The sequence below is a fragment of the Aedes aegypti genome, chromosome 1 (genome assembly GCF_002204515.2).
Source record: "Aedes aegypti strain LVP_AGWG chromosome 1, AaegL5.0 Primary Assembly, whole genome shotgun sequence".
Lineage (NCBI taxonomy): Eukaryota > Metazoa > Arthropoda > Insecta > Diptera > Culicidae > Aedes > Aedes aegypti.
Window position 1 is genome coordinate 309,179,556 of NC_035107.1, and position 19,206 is coordinate 309,198,761.

At 39.8% G+C, this 19,206-nt stretch overlaps 1 protein-coding gene across 6 annotated transcripts in view; it reads left to right on the plus strand.

Moving 5' to 3' along the window:
- Positions 1-19,206, plus strand: part of LOC5578718 (homeobox protein abdominal-A homolog) — a 126,068-nt gene that overhangs the window by 72,538 nt on the left and 34,324 nt on the right. The gene's annotated exons all lie outside the window — the stretch shown is intronic.

The following is a 19,206-nucleotide window of genomic DNA, read 5'->3' on the forward strand; positions in this document are numbered from 1 at the left end:
GAGCGAATGATTGTTGAATAAAGTGTCATTTTGTATCAATTGACTCCAAAACAAGCCTGATGTAATCAAAATGATTCATTAGCAACGTAAAAGCAAAAAATTGAGAAATTCTTGATTTCAGATTCATTATGCCAAACGACTATTATGCCAAACGACCATTATGCCAAACAACTTTATGCCAAATGACTATTATGCCAAACGACTTGATGCCAAACGGCCCATTATGGACTCTCCATTTGATTCTCATGTTGTTCGGCTCAATGGCGACGTACCTATCATGGACCCACATGAAATTGTTAATTATGGACCCTCTTGTGCGGTGTTGAAATATCTGTATTTCAGCATTCCAGCCAAATATTTTGCCTGAAACTGCTGCCTAACAATGAAAACGATGTTCTCTCGGTGAATTTTCAAAGGAATAAGTTTACTGTGTATGTTAACTTTATGTTTGTCTGTAGGAAGTTCATAATACGCAAGAGGTCCATAGCCAGCATCGACTTCATATTTCACTACATATTTATATAATACGCAAAAGATCGTTGTTGCGGAGGGAATAATGTTAGAAGTAAAAGGATCTTATAAAATGTGAAGATTCATACGAGTACAGGTATGTTCCGTTTTTATCAACATGATCGACAAATTTCAGTCGATAGAAACGGAATAGTGACTAATTCGGAATAATTTTTTTAGACAATATATTTTAAAAATCTGAAAATAAAATTGTAGTTTTAACAGGAAAATACATATTTTCACCACAAACATGTACTACGCAGTATGATGATGTTTAGGGACTATGAGAAACTTTTTGATTGTTCATTCATATTGAAACAATAATCACATAAATGTCCTATGCATCATGGTATGGGTTATATTTGTTACAATCTTGAACGCGAAAGAGTGTCAAGCTGACCATTGCTATTTTGAAGAAAGATTGAACAAGAAACAACTTCTTCTTGTTTTTCTTTACCTCCTCATCTCTCTTCTTCTATATGACATTACATTCAAACTGTAAAGAGCCTGCTTTCTTAGCTTAGCGTTCTCTTGAACACTTATACAATTATCAACAGACAACTTTTTTGCCAATTTCAACCTGTAAGTATTCGTGGCTGACCGGAATTTGAAACCGTCACTTAACAAGAAATACCATAAACAAGAAAGTGAAAAACTGAAAAAATCTTGTTTTTTTTTTGTTCATCGAAACTTCTATTCAATAGATTCATCCCAAACACCAATGTGTACAAATTCTACAACAAGCATCCCCAAATTAGAGCTTTTTGTATACTCTTTTATATACTTTTCTGTTAACAGTCCCAGCGAATGAGATGCAGGAAGAAGCGTACGGCAGTTTTTATAAGACTCTTCAAAAATGTCTTGGTCTCTGAGTGAGATCCCTCTCCTTCAACTTATTTCATAAAGATTCCAAAAATTACAGCAGATTTCTGAGTTCTGCTGAACCTCTTTTCCTACTCGTTGAAGCAATTGACCTAATTGGTAGGTGTCTGCTATAATCTGTGAATTGCCGAGTCTGAGTCAACAAGAGTTAAATGATAATGAAAATTGTTGTCCAAAATATGACGGGGCGATGGGCTTATTGCTGAGAAAAGTGTACTGTTACCTGTACAACTTGGGTAACGGAAGAACGGGTACCCAGTTTAGGTTTCACTACAACGTCTTCATATCGTGTAATCTTGAGTTCATTTCCAGGCCTATCCCGAATAATAAAGAGCTGATTCAATTCGATAATGCAGTGAAAACATTGGAGTGAACGTATAAGTGTATAACATGATTGTTATTATTTGATTCGGATTGCGCTTTGCAGACCTTCAAACACAAAATTTGAGCTCTTTTTAAATTAATGAATAGCCAGTGAATTACAGACCGCAAATGTAAGTGTCCATGAAAAATCATATCCAAGGTTCATTCAAAAAGTTGTATAAATTCAAAATCTAATAATTCTGTTTCAAACTTTAGATTCAGACCACAATAGTAGTTTACGCATGGATAATTAGGACGAGTGCTGTAAAAATTGAGTTCTGACACGAGTTGCTTACATATTTTTTTGTAATTTCATAAACGACCACTTGAGGTTATCACATATGCATTTTAACAATAATTTTAACAATTTCTGAAAATTGTTATGTAATGATTCATTACGAAACTCAAAACAATTGCGTAATGAAAAATCGTGGAGTAAAAATCGCAACCGATTGCGTAATAACTATTACCGTACTACATGATTCAGTACAGGAAAGTAGGCCGTTTTATGGCAGGTTGGCGTGATGAAAAACTGTCTATTATGATGAGAAATTGTCAAAAAATGTTGAAGAACTCGAAAAAAATAACCGCTCGGAGAAAACCACATTGAACTTTTTTCCGGCTTCGAACCACTGTGCGCTATGGTGGCAATCGATGGTTGTTGTTGCCACGGTGTCTTTAAAGAGCCGAGTTAAATCTTGTCAGCTGAAAATAAACCACTCCGCTATATTGCCCGGGATTGCGCCCGGGAAAGTGCTGATATTAGCTGGATTTTCCTCGTGTCGTTCGAATGTGTCTTTTTATCCAGCGTCCGCTTACTTGGATGAAACCCCCGTAAATTACAATAAAAAATGAAGTCTTTGACTCAGAGCTGGTAGCAGCAAAGCAGGCGGCACTTGCGAGATGAAAATCCATAGGAAAACTGTTTTTCGTGTCATTTCGGTAATTCCGCACGATGTGGCACACGCTGGAACAGAGATTCCTCAAGAGATGGCACGCATTAAGCGCGATAAAATTAATTTATGAAGCGCTCTCTGAACTTTCGATCCAATATATTTGGATTAAAGACGGCACAATTAGCTTTCTTTATTTATAGCAGGAATTAGATTGGATTTTTGTGTGCAAATCTGGAGTTTGGAGTAGATTGGTTTATGAATAGCGTCACCAGCTTTAGACTTTCAAATTAGCTCGAGTGCTCGTTTCTAAAGATAAAGGCGAAACAATAAAGCAAGTTTTTATTCTCTTAATTGCATTGTTTAATGGCTGCTTGTCCGTCTCACTTCACATTGCCTCTCTCTCTCTCTCCGCCTATTGTCGTGTTTTTCGACTTCAACCATAGTTCGAGCATTTCCGACTCTGCTTAACTCGGCTCTGGAACGTCTCGTGCGTACCGGAATCCCCTCGCCTCTCCTCCTCTTGAGTAACCCGTTTTCGAAAACGCCTCAAACCGATATCTAGCTGGAAAGCTCCCAACTAGATATGATTATTTATACAATTATATTGTTTTTTATTTCGCTTTATTACCACTAGGTCTAGGGAAAAGTATGTGTTAAAAATAAAATTTATGGCTGCCGTTTTTCCCGACGCGAGAGTTTTTCAACCCACGGGAAGTGATTGTTCAAGAACGCAGATGCTTGGACGAACCGAACCGACCTGGAGAAATTCCCCCCTTCTCCGCCCCCCTTACCCCAGACGATCGATGATTCAAGTAAATAAATAAATAGTCGAAGGTGAGCTGATGGAAAAAATCGTCGGCACTATGTCTGCTGCAAGCAACACTGCTCGCCGAACGAACGCAAGTGCAGCCAGCCATCACGGTGTAGGAGACTTTATAAATATTTAGATTTTTTTCACTCGGCTTCTCCTCCGGCATCAAACGGGGAACACACGAGACAGGCTGGCATTTCTCTTTTCCACCTTCTGGGTCGGAGGGAAGCCGTTGATTCGTCGTGGATCGGTTCTTGCAGTTCCAGCCATTGGAAGACAATGGCCGCCCTCAGGAAATTCTTGTATTTATCATAATTAATCAGGAATTAATTTTTCATCCAAGTGACCCATTAGAGACACTTTCGTAACGAGGCAGGGTCGGCTTTTTGGGGGCGAAGTTTGCCGAAATTTTACGACGGGCCTAATTAATTTAATTTCTAGTTGGACACGGCCGTTCGACCGGTCTTGTTTTTGGGTTTTGGGTATACCTTATGAAGGGTGGTAGAAGAAAGGTAATTTGGCCAAACGAGGTATGCGAGAAGGTGTGGCGTGCTGCAGGTCTCCGTATAGTTTAAGTCCAGTTAATGTGCTAATTTATGGCTTGAGGTGGAGGAAGTAGTGAAATTTAAAGCTGACATACGGGAGACGTTTGACTGTGATTTATGAGTTTGATGGTGTGATGGATGTGGTCAGTTTTCTGTTCATTTTAAACTGATAAGCTCTCGGTCGATTTTGTTTCTTAAAAGTCTTTCTGGTGGTGCATTAGATTAAATGCCATTCACATTAGCTTTGATGCTTCAAATAAGACGATACTAGTCTATGAAGTTTTCAATAACGGTTTAATCATACATTTAGGAAGCAATATATACGAAAAATAAAAGTGCACTCAACGATGAATCAATTTAACCCAACATCGAAGTTGTGCGTTGGAGCTCAATTTTCATTTTATAGCGGAGAAGTTGGGACATTGTGAAATTGCAATTTCGCAGACAATTGGTCTATATTTCAATTTTGTCTATCATCCAACTCCTTGCAATCTATGAGAGCGTTGATGAGTTGCTGGCATCTATTCAAGTAGGTGTCATATCATCATAACTCGTTTTTTTCGTAACGGAGACGATTGCGTGTCCGGCGATGGAAGTTATCATTACTTTCCATATCTAACCTCCTAATGGTTGGCTATTCCTCTCAAAAGACAAAAGCTGAAACACGCCAAATATTGCAAAGCTTATGTATTTCTTTTGGGTGTACAATAATTGAGTCGATTTTTGGCCTGTGCGATAATTGGCGTTTTACTATAATTGATACAATTTGGTAATTAGTGATCGAATTGTTAGAAAATTGAGAGTATTTTATCGCTCTCTGTAACAATCATGATCCACAGCACATCATGGAAGTCTGTTTCTCATCTACTACTGCAGGTCTGATTAGATCGGAAGGATAACAGTGCATGGTAATACTTGAGATTAATGAGTTTTATCATCGCTCTCTCTCTTTGAGTCTCTCGTTCGCTGCTGTTACATTGCTGATCATGGACCGATTCGGATGTGATGTTTTTCTACGCTTGCTTTGACCTTGCTTCGCAAGAGTTGTGTTTCTTCCTTCAACCTTGACGCTTGCTCCTGCCGTGGCCGGCGATGAGGACAGGATCAAACATGTCGCGCGTCGATCGAGTAAAGTGAAAAAGTGCCGCTTTCGATTAGTTCTTTTTGATCTTCCGACGTTGACGCTTGCTCCTGTTGCTGCTCAAGGATGACGGATCAATTGGTGAGCTCGTTTCATGCTATTGTTTCTAATCTATAAAATATGTATGACTGCACCTTTAATTGTTAAAACGGTGAGACGTAAATATGATTTTTCAAAAAAATATGAATGGTTCGTCACTGTGAGTGTCGACATAAACTCTGATTCACAAATTATTTCTGCCTAAATTTTTTTTTATAGAAACACCTTCTTCTTTTTACCTTTATTTTTGTAATTAAAAAAAAAACTTTGAATGGTTCGACACTTCAAGTGCAGACTTCCAAAAGGTTCACTTTATTCAACAAACTTTGAAAGGTTCGTCACCTCAAGTGTCGGCATATTTTTTCTCTACATAGATATTGTTCATATCAAATGAAAATATTATATTTACATATAAGCATGTTTATATCTCACAAATAATTATTTATCATGGTCTAATCGCTTATCAAAGTGAATCCTGTGACCCAACGGATCATTAACAAACATCCCTCCCAGTAACCTTTGTGGAGATGCAGAGGCAAACACGGTCTCCAAATAGCAAAGATTACACACTAACAGTCCTTCCCCCAATCCCACCTGACTGTAAGGACGTGGCCGGTGCCGTTATTGACCATGTATAAATAGAGGCACTGAATTATGCACTCTGAAGAAGATTATGGCCAATCTCAGCCGAACTTCTAGTTGATTCTTTGTGCATTTTCACTGACTTCGGTCAATCACGGAATAGCAACCATTGATATGTGCAGTCAGTCTAAGCTAAGCTAAGCTAAGCTAAGCTTGCTTTGACTTTGCTTCGCAAACAAATTAGAACGAATTCCGCAATGCCTGGTGGCAATATAAATGATAAAATAATTCAAGATGCTTAAATTACTCCGATGCTACACTACGCATAGAACCTAGCCAAATAATTAACATCGAAAACAGAAGTTGCAACGAAGAATAAAGACCCTAAAATGATAACATTCTGTTTGGCTTAATTCTTACAAGAGGTTTAGTGCAAACCTGTATTTTTACGATCTTCAAACGTTATTCTTGGCGAGATTTCTAGTCGTTTTTCAACGAGGTAGGTCAACTTTATTCTAATTAATACATCTCGATGTAAGATCTGATGATAACTTCATACGATTTCGGTATACATGGCTATTCTTTCCGGTACTTTGAACCTACTTGACGATATTGATGGATTCTTGACAGTTACTCACAGGTTTCTTAAAAACAACGCTCTAAAAAGTATTAGTTTATTAATTTGCTTGTTTTCTAACACATTTTGGACAAAGGGGCTTCCTAAAATCACGTTCAGCCTGCTTCCGACATTGTTAGTGAGTGTTTCTCTGGATCCATACTGCCGTTCTACACGTATTTGTCTCGTGGTCCATAAGGTTTGCTTAGAACATGGGACAAATAGGCGTAGAAGGGTAGCATATCAGATTTTCTCCATCATTGTTGACCATTTACTGACCAGTTCTTTCGAGAATGTTCAGTTGACCAATATTATAATCCGCTGAAAAACAGTCAGTCAAACATGCAGGTTGAAATACTGTGGGATTGTAAAGCTATAAACAGTAAGAAAAAAATTCATGAAAATAATAATGACAAGATGCTCGTCAGATTCCAGTCAATTTCGTCTGCAGATTCTTTGCATATATGTGAAGTTATACTAGGACACATACAAGGCATACTTCAAATTTAAACTTTCATTTCGAAATATTGAAGTATTTCTCATTAAGCTTATTGTGAAAGATTCACAACATTCTATATGAGATTCGTGACGGATTTCTAGGGAATAATACACAAATTCCTCCGAAGATTGATGAAGGATTCTTGAATACATTATCAAAGGATTCTTCACAATATCCTTAACGACTTATTCACAGGTTTTTGACATTCGCTTAAGAACATCTTTGATCTTTCAAAAGCGGATTCCTGACGCCTTTGTTTTTATCCAAATGTGTATAAAATTAATTAGCGAACTCTAAGCCAAAACTTCTTTAAATAGTTTCGAGAGATGCCTTCCACGGTTAATGGTGGATTCTTTTCAAATTCCTTTTTAGCATCTAATAATCTAAACAAAAATGGAATGGTATTTGTATGTCACAGAACGGTTGTTAAAGGTTGTGATTTGTTCGTGCGTAGAGAAAGCTTAGGAATGTTTCCGGAATAGTCGAAAAAAAAGTGAGAAAACTAATCTGTCTTTTCGTATGGGAGATTGCGCGCCATTTTTGAACAGCCTACTTGATGGCAAGACGGGACCATTAATTTTGAATATTTTGAGTGTTTTAACATAAAAACATATTTAATATCTTATTACTTGCATACATGTACAGCGAGATAGAAAATAATAAACATAACTGCGACATCAACTCTACCTAACGTTAACCTTGGAAATTTGTCGAGTTTTGGATGGACTCTACGGTGGTATTCCTTTGGAATAATTTAAACTTAAGCAGAAGGAACCGATTTCCCGTACATATTCTCAAATCCCATTCTCTTAACCCAATCAATGTACAGATGTTGATAAAGATCTTAGATACTTGGCAGATGATCGCTAACATCATCGGAAGATGCTGCGTGGTTAAATATATGACAGATTCTTATTGTGATCTTTGGTGTATTCCATTTGGAATCCTTGGCTAGCTGGTATAACCTTATGTAAAAATCCTTGGGTGGTTAAATTCTTTTCAAGATTCTTGGCGAATTGTTGAGTTGAACCTTGTGAGATTCCTGGACAGATCTGGGTCTTGGTGAATTCTTTATTGAAATTATTGAAATTTATACTTAAAAAGCATGAAGAACTACAATAACTCCTGAGATCCAACCTGAACTACAAATCTTCTATCACAATAGTACTTGAAACTTGAATGATTGTCAGTAAATGGAAGAAACACATTATCGTTTCTTGAAAAACTTTGATTTTGGAATCACAATCATAAACCTTTCAAAAGATCCTCATGAATAGCACTGCACTTATGGTGAAACATCCACAGGAATTCATAAGAGGTTCTTGATGGACTCCCAGCAAAGAATATATGAATTCCTACCAACATTTTGAAAGATGCTTGGAGGGAGCCATTCTTATGAAATTCTTTACAATTATCTTAAAGGATTAATTCTTTCGAAAAAAAAGCATCAGGAGATATGAATTCCTTTGACGGTAAATCTTCAACAAGATTCTAATGTACTGAAAATTCCAGGGGTCTTACCTTTTGGTGAAAAGTGTACGAAACATGTTACCTCATAAGAACTTTTAGGACATTCAGAAAATCTCTATCTAATATATTTCAAGAGAATAAACCAGAGTTGCTTAATACCAATCATATCAGCTGATGGCTGATGCTCTAAAACTATCAATATCACTTGCAGGCTATCAATATCACTTTGATTTGACAGCCAACAGCAGTGATGCGACATCGCACTCTAGGTCATAATCACTGCAGAATGAGTGACCACGTGATAATTATCCACGCTATTAAGGTTTTTCAGTGATCAACACATAGTTTCAATCCATCTGCAGCTCTGTCAAAAATATCGTACTGATAAATTGCCGTTTTATTTGCTTAATTTAAGTGATATCCATAGCTTATCGCCATCAATGCTCTGGTGATGGAGTAGACAGCATGTTGTTGATGTGATATAGATTGATCCGAATTGTATCGCAGTCGGCCTGTACAAATCAGCATATTTTAGGCGTTGATAGTGACAGCGAGCAACTCTGGAATAAACTGTTATTCAGCTATTATTGTTACTATGGTAAGGGATTTCTGGAAAGATTCTGGTTGGTTAGATTTACTGGGACGTTACTGACTTTTTTTTTTTCAATGTATTGTGAACGACGTTGTATAATAGCTACTCAGAAAACAAGAAGTCACATTAGAATTTACCAAAAAAAAAAAACCGTTAATGTATCATTATTTTTTCACGCTATTGTGTAGATGTGGAAATCGGTTGATTAACAAGTTTTTTCACATAAAATGTTACTTTTTAAACTTATTATGTACGCTTCGAGTTGTCTCATGTGCACATACAAAATTAAGAGGAAAATAACCATCATCGTTTTACAAATTTTCAAAACCAGTTTTTTTGCTCAAAATCAAAGGAATGTTCATGAAAATCTATCATTGCATTCCACTTGCAACCTGTAATGCAATGATAGATTTTCATGAGGATTGCTTCAAATTTGAGCAAAAAAACTGGTTTTTGGTTGGCAATGATTGCTGATGATTGAATGATGGATTCTTGAGCCTTAATGGCATTTATCTACAGCAACTGATTTATCACGCATAAGATGATTTTAATATACGTGCGTTCCGGTTGTCTGGATATCATTTTTGCTTCGAATGTTCGATCCAGTGTTCGATCCCAAAATTTGATTTAATCATCCCTTCTCAAGATTTGTCACTCTCTTTCTACAAACTTAGATTTTTTTTCACGAGCTCTGCTGTGCGAATCTAGGTTTTCCAATTTTACCCGAGACTCAACTAACAAACTGTCCGGTTGCTTAGCAACGAAGCACGACTTAGATCCCAGGAAATTTGTTAGTCGACTAATCGGCTGTGCGAATCTCGGTCAAAATTAGCCGAGATTCGGCATTCTAAATTAAGTGTGTAATAATCTATGTGGTAACCGAGGCGAAGGAATCGTAAATGAACGCAAAGCAACCATCCGCTACAAAACTGCTGCGCACATAAGCTTTCTTTCACTTCGCACCAATCATTTTTCATCGATCGTACCGGATCTCATATTCCGTCACCAAGACTCATTCATAAACCCTAGTCGCATATTATCACGTGAATCAGTCCATCTCTTTCACATTACACATTCGTTTTCATATAACTCGATCCCGAATGACGATGAACGCCTGTATGTGTGCACCGTTTCATTGAACGCGCATTTCATTCCAGTTTTCACCCATGCGAACACAACTTACTTTACTTTTGCTGTTTCTACGTCCTTCAAGACTCGACCTGCGCCACAATGTTACGCCAACTAACTCGGTCTTTAGCTGCTAACCTCCAATTCCTCGATCGCCCCACACTTCCAAGATCCTGCTCCACTTGGTCAAACCACCTAGCTCGTTGCGCTCCCCTTCGTCTTGTACCGGCCGGATTTGAGGTGAACACCATTTTTGCGGGATTGTTGTCCGGCATTCTCACAACGTGTCCCGCCCATCGTACCCTTCCAGCTTTGAGACTTTCTGGATACTAGGTTCACCGTAGAGTTGCGCAAGCTCGTGGTTCATTCTTCTCCTCAATACGCCGTTCTCACATACTTCGCCGAAGATCGTCCTAAACACACGTCGTTCAAAAACTCTTAGCGCTTGCAGGTCCTCTTCGAGCATTGTCCACGTCTCATGCCCATGGAGGACTACCAGACTTATCAGCGTCTTGTACATGGTACACTTAGTACGGAAGTGAAGTTTACCAGACCGCAAGGTCTTGTGGAGTCCGTAGTAAGCACGACTTCCGGCAATGATATGTCTTCTAATTTCTCTGCTGCAGTTGTTATCCGACGTTATCAATGATCCGAGGTAGACAAATTCATCCACCTCCTCGAACTCATCCTCGTCGATCATCACGCGTCTGCCAATGCGAGCTCTATAGCGCTCGGTTTCTCCAGCCAGCAGATATTTCGTTTTCGACGTATTCACTTTCAATCCAACCCGATCTGCTTCACGTTTCAGCCTGTAATACTGTTCAGAAACTACCTGGAACGTTCTTCCGACAATGTCCACGTCGTCAGCAAAGCAGATGAACTGGCTGGATTTATTGAAGATCGTGCCCCGCAAGTTGAAGCCCGCCCGTTTCATAACACCTTCTAGCGCAATATTGAACAGGATGCAGGAAAGACCATCGCCTTGTCGAAGTCCTTTGCGTGTTTCAAACGGGTCCGACAATGCACCCGATATCTTCACACAGCACTGTACACTATCCATCGTTGTTTTGATCAGTCTAGTCAGTTTCCCGGGAAAACCATTCTCGTCCATAATCTTCCATAGCTCTTCGCGGTCGATGGTATCATAGGCCGCTTTGAAATCAATGAATAGGTGGTGCGTAGGGACTTGATATTCGCGACACTTTTGGAGGATCTGCTGCAACATAAAGATTTGGTCTCTCGTCGATCGCCCATCCATAAAACCGGCCTGATAACTTCCCACAAATCTGCTTGCCAGTGGCGTTAGACGGCGGAAGATGATCTGGGAAAGCACTTTATAGGCTGCGTTAAGAATGGTGATCGCTCGATAGTTCTCACATTCTAACTTGTCACCCTTTTTGTATATTGGGTATATTATTCCCTCCTTCCACTCCTCCGGTAGCTGTTCTGTATCCCAGATCCTGGCTATCAATCGGTGCAGACAATTGGCCAACCTGTCTGGGCCCATTTTAATAAGTTCCGCTCCAATACCATCCTTTCCAGCTGCTTTGTTGTTCTTGAGCTGTTTGATAGCATCCTTAACTTCACCTATTGTGGGAGTTGGCACGTCTCCCTCATCCGCCGTACTGATGAAGCCATTCCTCCTGCTGTCCTGATCTTACTCCTCTGCGCCGTTTAGGTGTTCATCGTAGTGCTGCTTCCACCTTTCGATCACCTCACGTTCGTCCGTCAAGATACCTCCATCCTTATCCCGGCACATTTCGGCTCGCGGCACAAAGCCTTTGCGGGATGCATTTAGTTTCTTGTAGAACTTTCGTGTTTCTTGAGAACGATACAGCTGCTCCATCTCTTCGCACTCGCTTCTGTTTGTATCGTTCCACGTTTTGACGGGTGCCTTGCTGCAGCATCATCGCCCGCGCTGCATTCTTCTCGTCCAAAACCGTCTGACACTCCTCGTCGAACCAACCGTTCCGTCGACTTGCTTCCACGAACCCAATGGCACCTTCCGCTGCGTTGTTAATGGCTGCTTTGAGACTACTCCAGCAGTCCTCAAGAGGGGCTTCGGTGAGCTCTCCCTCTTCCGGCAACGCAGCTTCAAGGCTTTGCGCGGAGTTGCGACTTCGGGTAGCTTGAGTCGTTCCAGATTGTACCGTGGCGGGCGTCGGTACCGAATGTTGTTCACAACGGAGAGTCGTTGGCGCACTTTAACCATCACTAGGTAGTGGTCCGAATCGATGTTTGCGCCGCGATAAGTTCTGACGTCGATAATGTCCGAGAAGTGTCTTCCATCAATCAAAACGTGGTCGATTTGCGATTCAGTCTGTTGGGGTGATCTCCAGGTGTACCGATACGGGAGGCTGTTCTGGAAGTAGGTACTACGTATAGCCATGTTCTTGGAGGCGGCGAAATCAATCAGTCTAAGGCCGTTTTCGTTCGTAAGCTGGTGAGAGCTGAACTTCCCTATAATCGTCTAAATTCCCTATAGTCGTGCACTTCAGGATAAATGCTTTCCAGGATCTTAATGGGATTCTTGAAAAAATCGCCTCATTACGTATCACAGACATCAAGGCATCATATTGTTTTTCGTATCTGTTGCTGCACATTTTCTCTGGGATCGTTGGCGAATCCTACCTGAGCTTGTTTAAGTTTATACCATAACTTGAGCTTTTTGCTAACGATTCGAAACTAATTCCATCATTTAAGTTATGCAAGTTCCGGATATATTCTGCGCCCAGATATTTCATCCATAATCACCTAAAACCTGCTGCAAATTTGCCCTCGTGCCTATGATTTGAATACAGAAGACGAACCCGTTTTCAACCCACAATCAAACGTTATTCCTGAATTTGAATTAATTCTAAATCGTCGGTAGCCCCAGCCATGGCAAGTTTGACAAGATTCATCCAATTATAGTCCAAATGCACCCCATTCGAATGCAAAACGCTCATAACCGTCACACAACCGTTGAAAATCGAACACCCGATGAACACATCTCCGCACTGGGCTTCGATAATTAAAACGGAATTAAATTCCCGCGTCTTGCTTGCTAGGATGACGTGACCAACCCAGCAACAGCAACGGTGGGGAGGGGAACGAATTGTGTCCGGCCGGGTGATGGGTGGTGGTAGCATCTAAATGCAAATTAAACGTACTTACAAGGGGCTTAACATCGGCACCCACTGATCGAGCGCCGCACAGTGCAGCGTAATTACGGACGACAATGACGACCAGTGCATATGGACACTTCCGTGCAAAAGTTTGGGGTCATCCCCTAGAAAAAAAAACCAGAGGGTTTACTAAATCTTTACTCGAAGTTGAGGCATTTCAAAATTTACACAGAAATACAATGGCCAATTTTCTCAGACTTTGGTCAACCAAAATTTTACATAAGTACGGCAGAATTAAATTCAGCGTGAGTAACCAGTTGTCAATAGTTGAAAACCAAGTAGGGCTATCGAGTCAATTCTATAGAGAAATACCCTGAAGAGCACTGAAATGAAACTCTGCCATTCGAATTGCTTTGAACATTATTCCATGAACGATGTTTTGCATTAAAGTCACCAATGACAAACAATTTTGTTCTCATGCGAGTCAATTTCCGCAAGTCAGTTTGGGGCCAATTAACTTGCTGCCCAGTGCATTGAAAAGGCAAATAGACAGCTATAAAAGTACGTTTGCCAAGCTGTGTTTCAACAGAAACACCCAAAGTTTCAAAAATTTTAGCTCCAATGACGGAAAAAGTTGATGTTTGTAGGCCTATGAATGACGATTGCAACTCCCCCACATGCCCCATCAAGTCAATCATTACGATAAACAAAACAGTTTGGATCCTTTTTTTTAGTTTGAATCCAGGTTTTAAATAAGCTTCAGTAATAACGGTTGTAGGACATTTCCCAGAAAGTCAAACCCCAGAACGACATTCCCCAGAATGACGTTCCCCAGAAACCCATTCCCCAGAATGGGACATTTCCCAGAAATCCATTCCCCAGAATGGGACATTCCCCAGAATAGGACATTCCCCAGAACCGTTTTTATACGTTATAAAAGAGTGGAAAAAAATTGGTAGTTTAGTTTTGTTGTCGTTAAGAAATGTACCTACTGAATTGATTCGAATTCACAGAAGCTTCAAATTCCGGACACAGACGTCAATTCACCCAAAATATTATTTTGTCAAATTCATTATTATGGATCTCAAGCGAATAAAATCGGAATTGAGTTAAAAAATCTTTTGAACGGCGAATGCTTGCTTCCTTTTTTTTACGCAAACCATCTAAGCTGCCGTCCATAAATCACTTGGTCTTCTACGGAAGGGGGGGGGGGTGTGGCACACAAATTTCAAAAAGTTTGTACGGTCAAAAAATCACGAAGGGGGAAAGAGGTGGTTTTGTGGCTAAGTGGTTCATCGGCAGACCCAACCATAATCTTAGAAGGAAAATGCTGTTTAAAAATTTTCTTAATTGTGTCTTAATTAATTTCATAATTGTGCTACTGTCGTTTCCCTGAATATCATTTCCCTGAATGGCACCTCTCCGAATGACCCGTTTCCCCGAATAGTGATGCACCCGAATAGTCTTTAAGGAGAGGGTGCTGAACTAGAATGAATGATTAGCAATTACAAGAAGAAGATAATATAGATTTGAACGTCATCCTCGACTAAATATATTTTGCCAAAAATGCCAATGATGGTGAAACTCGAAAGAACCGCCAATCAAGTGAAGAAGGGTGCATATTAGATGACCGGTTCGTTACCACCTCGAAACACAAAAGTTATGATAATTATTAGAGCTAAAAACTTTTCGGAAACTAGGCTTTTCGGGGAAACGGGCTGTTCGGGGCACTGGCATTCTGGGAACTGGAGTTCGGGGAAACGACATTTGGGAAACCGACATTCGAGGAAAATTAGCTCAACCGTTTAACATAAGCTGTTCCTACATATGCCATACTGTGTTTTATGATCAAACTTGATCCAAGCTATTGTTTTTTCGTTTTCATAGTTATTCTTCCTTCTTTTAAAATTGGCTGTTCTTTCTAATTGTACTTTCAAAGGGAGATTGGTGTAGTGTAATATGTCACAAAGTAAATTAATGGAATTTGTTTTTCGGCTTTCATGGCATATTCTCCCTTCTTTTGAACATATGCTGTTCTTCCTAGGTTTATTGTCTAAATAATTAGGAACCGTACACATATTATGTCACGCTAAATTTTAACTTTTTCGACGAGAAAATCGTCAAAAAATAAAAAAATCGTCCAAATGGTTCGAATTACATTTCCGACCATGGTTAATTTTAAAGAATTTTTGATTTAAAGATTCTCCATTCAATAAATGAAAGACTGCAACAAACCGAAAGTCCTACCGTGAAAAATAAAAAAAAAACGCTACTGTTTTACCTATGAAAATAAGGGTTTTCCTCGAATTTTCCAGTTAGATGCATTCACTATTTACTATTTACCATTTTCCTGGATTTGAACACCTCAAAGATCTCTTGTTATTTTTTTCTATGGAATGTCCCATTCTGAGGAATGGTTTTCTGGGGAATGTCCCATTCTGGGGAATGTCTAATTCTGGAGAATGGCGTTCTGGGGAATGTCGTTCTGGGGAACGTCATTCTGGGAAATGTCGTACAATCGTAATAACTGCTCTGGGTATGTGATTAGTTGGTCGAAAATTATACAGCTCTTCTTCTTTACCAGTCAAAGAACAAGCATTCCAATTCAAAATAATCCAATAACAATTTTATTGGTAAATTGTACATCAACTTGGACAGCTTCAACCATAGTGCTGGTTTTGAACATTGAATCAAAAATTGTGATTATTTGCAGTAAATCTCATCGTTTCAATCATCGGAGCTATGGTAAAGCACTTCTGTATGTTTGTAGGACGTGAATTTTTAGGGCGTGAAACGAAACTTTTTCACAGCACTGCACCTCCTACTCTGCCCCCTGGAGAAGAATGGGGATCCAGCAGAATCGAGCGTTCCAATTAAACTGCGGACCGGACACTGGCTGTCACGAAAGTTATTATTAGGGTTATTGGCCCCTGTTGGTCCTGGTTCCATCCCAGTTAGCGAATTGCATTGCGAAATGGGTAAAAACGCCGTAGCATTCGAAAGGTGCGATTATTCAATATCTCACAGGAAGTTGTGCGTGGCGTGGCCTTAGAACAAGAACGAAGAAATTGAAACCTGAATCTGTTTGTAGGCGAACGCGGATTGTGAAAGGTGGTTACCGGAAGGGAAAATCTATGGGGTGCGGAAAAGTTCTCGGTTTCGATGCGATGGAGGAAGCCGGTGTGCTGAAAGGGAAGCGCAGTCCAAGACGAAATGTCTGTTTCCGTAGTCTTGACACGTTTTCCTACTCGTTCGCTTGCCACACGTTATGTGCCATCGTAGACGAGGGGGAAACGAGAGATGCTTTATGTTCAATAAAATGAAAGGTTTTCCTCCAACGTTCTATGCTAGGGAAGACACGGCAGAAGTGGTGAAAGTAGTTTCATAACGTTCGACACCACGTGCTAGTGACATTTATTTATTGCGATGTTTCTGAACAAATTTGCCGTTCTTCGAATGATCTCATTAGAGGGAGCAATTCCCGTTGACTTCTAGTGTCATTTTAAAGACATTTCCTTGTCCCGAAGAGCGACCTTGTCAGCGACTATCTGTACCATTCCGAATCGTTTCTGATGTTCGCCGAATGATTCATAAATAAGTAAAACTATACATTCCATCTTTCGCTCTTTTTCCGATGGCAAAGATGTAGCTAAATTTATGCCACGAATGAAATATGAAAATTTATCTCCCCGGGTTTTCGCTCTCTGGAGATTTCGACCGAGAACATGCTTTCGATTTCGGAGGTACCAACAGCAAAATGGAACAAGTCGAACGCCGGTTCGAGGGACCGAAAGTTTCCCGAATCTGGTTTTGCAACCATCTGCAGCGGGATCTGGGCGAGATTTACGACTTGTTTGCCATTTTGCCTGCCTCATTCGGGTTTGTCCGCCGGGAAGGGGTTCAACAATGTACTTTAAATTTAATTTCTTCATCGGAGAAGTTTGGAAAAAAACACTGCATTCGCTTTGGAGCGAATGTCATTAAATCATTCATCGGGTGGAATTTATTGGTTCCGACAAAATCGATCGAACAACTGTTTTGATAGTTGACAAAGAGACATGGGAAGTTTAAAATTTTAATTAGAGACATGTTTTACTTGGTGAAGTCGGTTTATGTCGTAAATTTTGTTTGAATTACGTGAGAGGGACCGCTCGATGAAGGGATGCAGAGTACAGTTTTTTTATGTTAAAATTAAATTAATGTTTAATCAAATTTTCTCCGCTTCCCTTTCAATGATACGTTGCTCGATAGGAACATTTTTAATTAAATAAATCTGCCAAAAATAGAATGCAGAGTTGAATTTGTTAAGTTTCCTACTCTCACTTTTAAAAGCAAAATCACAATTGTCACAAATATTTAAATACAGTTTTATTCAATGTCGAACAGTGTTTGGCATGAAGGCTTGGTAAAATAAAAAAAAATTGTCCAACATACATTGTTAGAATAATCCAGAGTTATCTGTCAAACCGTACACTTCAGGTTGATTATCAGAACTCCAACAATGACCGACTTCCTGTAAGAGCTGGTGTTCCTCAAGGCAGCATTTTGGGACCAATATTATACAATATTTTCACAACTGACATACCAGAGCTACCTCAGGGATGTCAAAAAAAAACGTTGTTGTTGTGGTTGACATGAGCCGCTCCGCCAAAGGACGAAGACTACGTGTCATCTGTGGTAGATTGCAAAATATTTTTTGAATTTGGAAGATTTTTCCTAATGCTTCCAAAACTCAACTTATACCATTCCCATGTAAACCAAAAGCAATTTATTTGAAACCTTCAAGTTGAAATGTCGTTACGATGAGAGGGGTTCTAATGAATTGGTCAGATGAAATTAAGTATCTGGGGCTCCATGACCAACAATGTTTCGCAAGTTGTAACAAGCTTGATAAATAACAGCAACGGGCCAGAGCCCCAAAGATAGAACGATGATATAACCCTTTTTTTCGCTTATTCACTGTTTTAATGTAGGAAATAAGGCGACTGTTCTCTACAGGTAGTAACGGATAACTGTTTATTCAACTCATGAGACTACTACGATTAATACTATAACATCTCCTCCTTAGGGGGGGTCTGTAGCCTTGAGGTTACGCTTTCGCTTCATAAGCGGAAGATCATGGGTTCGATTCCCAGCCCCTCCACAAAAAACCCGTCCAGCCACCAGAAGACGCCTCACGGAGGACCGTGCTTTGGGGAGCACATCCATCCTCCGTCAGTATCAGATGGTGACTGAGACAAACTGACCCTCTTCGCAGGCAGCTAGCCTCACTAATAGCAGAGCTCTCTCCTACCTGCTCGGTGTGAGAGTAAAAGAGTAGGAGAGAGTGAAAGTAGATGTAAATATAGATAAGTTAAAAATAGATCTGTATCGGTAAAGCAGCTACAGATCAACTGATTCCGGCACAGTAGTGGCCACGAGCACGGAGTGCCTATGTAATTAAAAAAAAAAAAAAATCTTCTCCTCCATGATTGTTAGCGATAATTGAAAAAATCTCTTAGTCTATTTCTTAACGGATATCGGGTACTGAACGATGAATCTTCTATAACAGATGGTTCATCTGGGACTGATGTCGCATCCTCTGAAGTAGGTGTTTCTTCTTCTGATGTAAAGGTCTCTTCATCTGTTTCATGAGAATCTCTTAATGCAGGTTCAACGATTTCTTCTTCATTTTGCGATACCGTAGATGTACCATTCGTTGTTTCATCACGTGTGTCGTTATTTTGATTTGTACTACAATCATTATCATTTCCATTCCAGTTTTCAGCACTACCATGGAGTTCGCTTTCATTGTTTTGTTCTGAACTGATTACGATTTCTTCCTGTTCGTCGACTGGCACGGGCATGGTTGTTGGATAATCTTTGTTTGATGGTTGTTGTGGTTCATCGAAAATATCATCGAATATTTCGTTTCGTTTTTGATGTGAATGTGGTAATCTATCATGGACATCGAAATTTTGCTCGATCGGAACTGGTTCTGCTTCACTTGGTATAGTATTTCTTGCAGGCCTAATGAAAATACGAT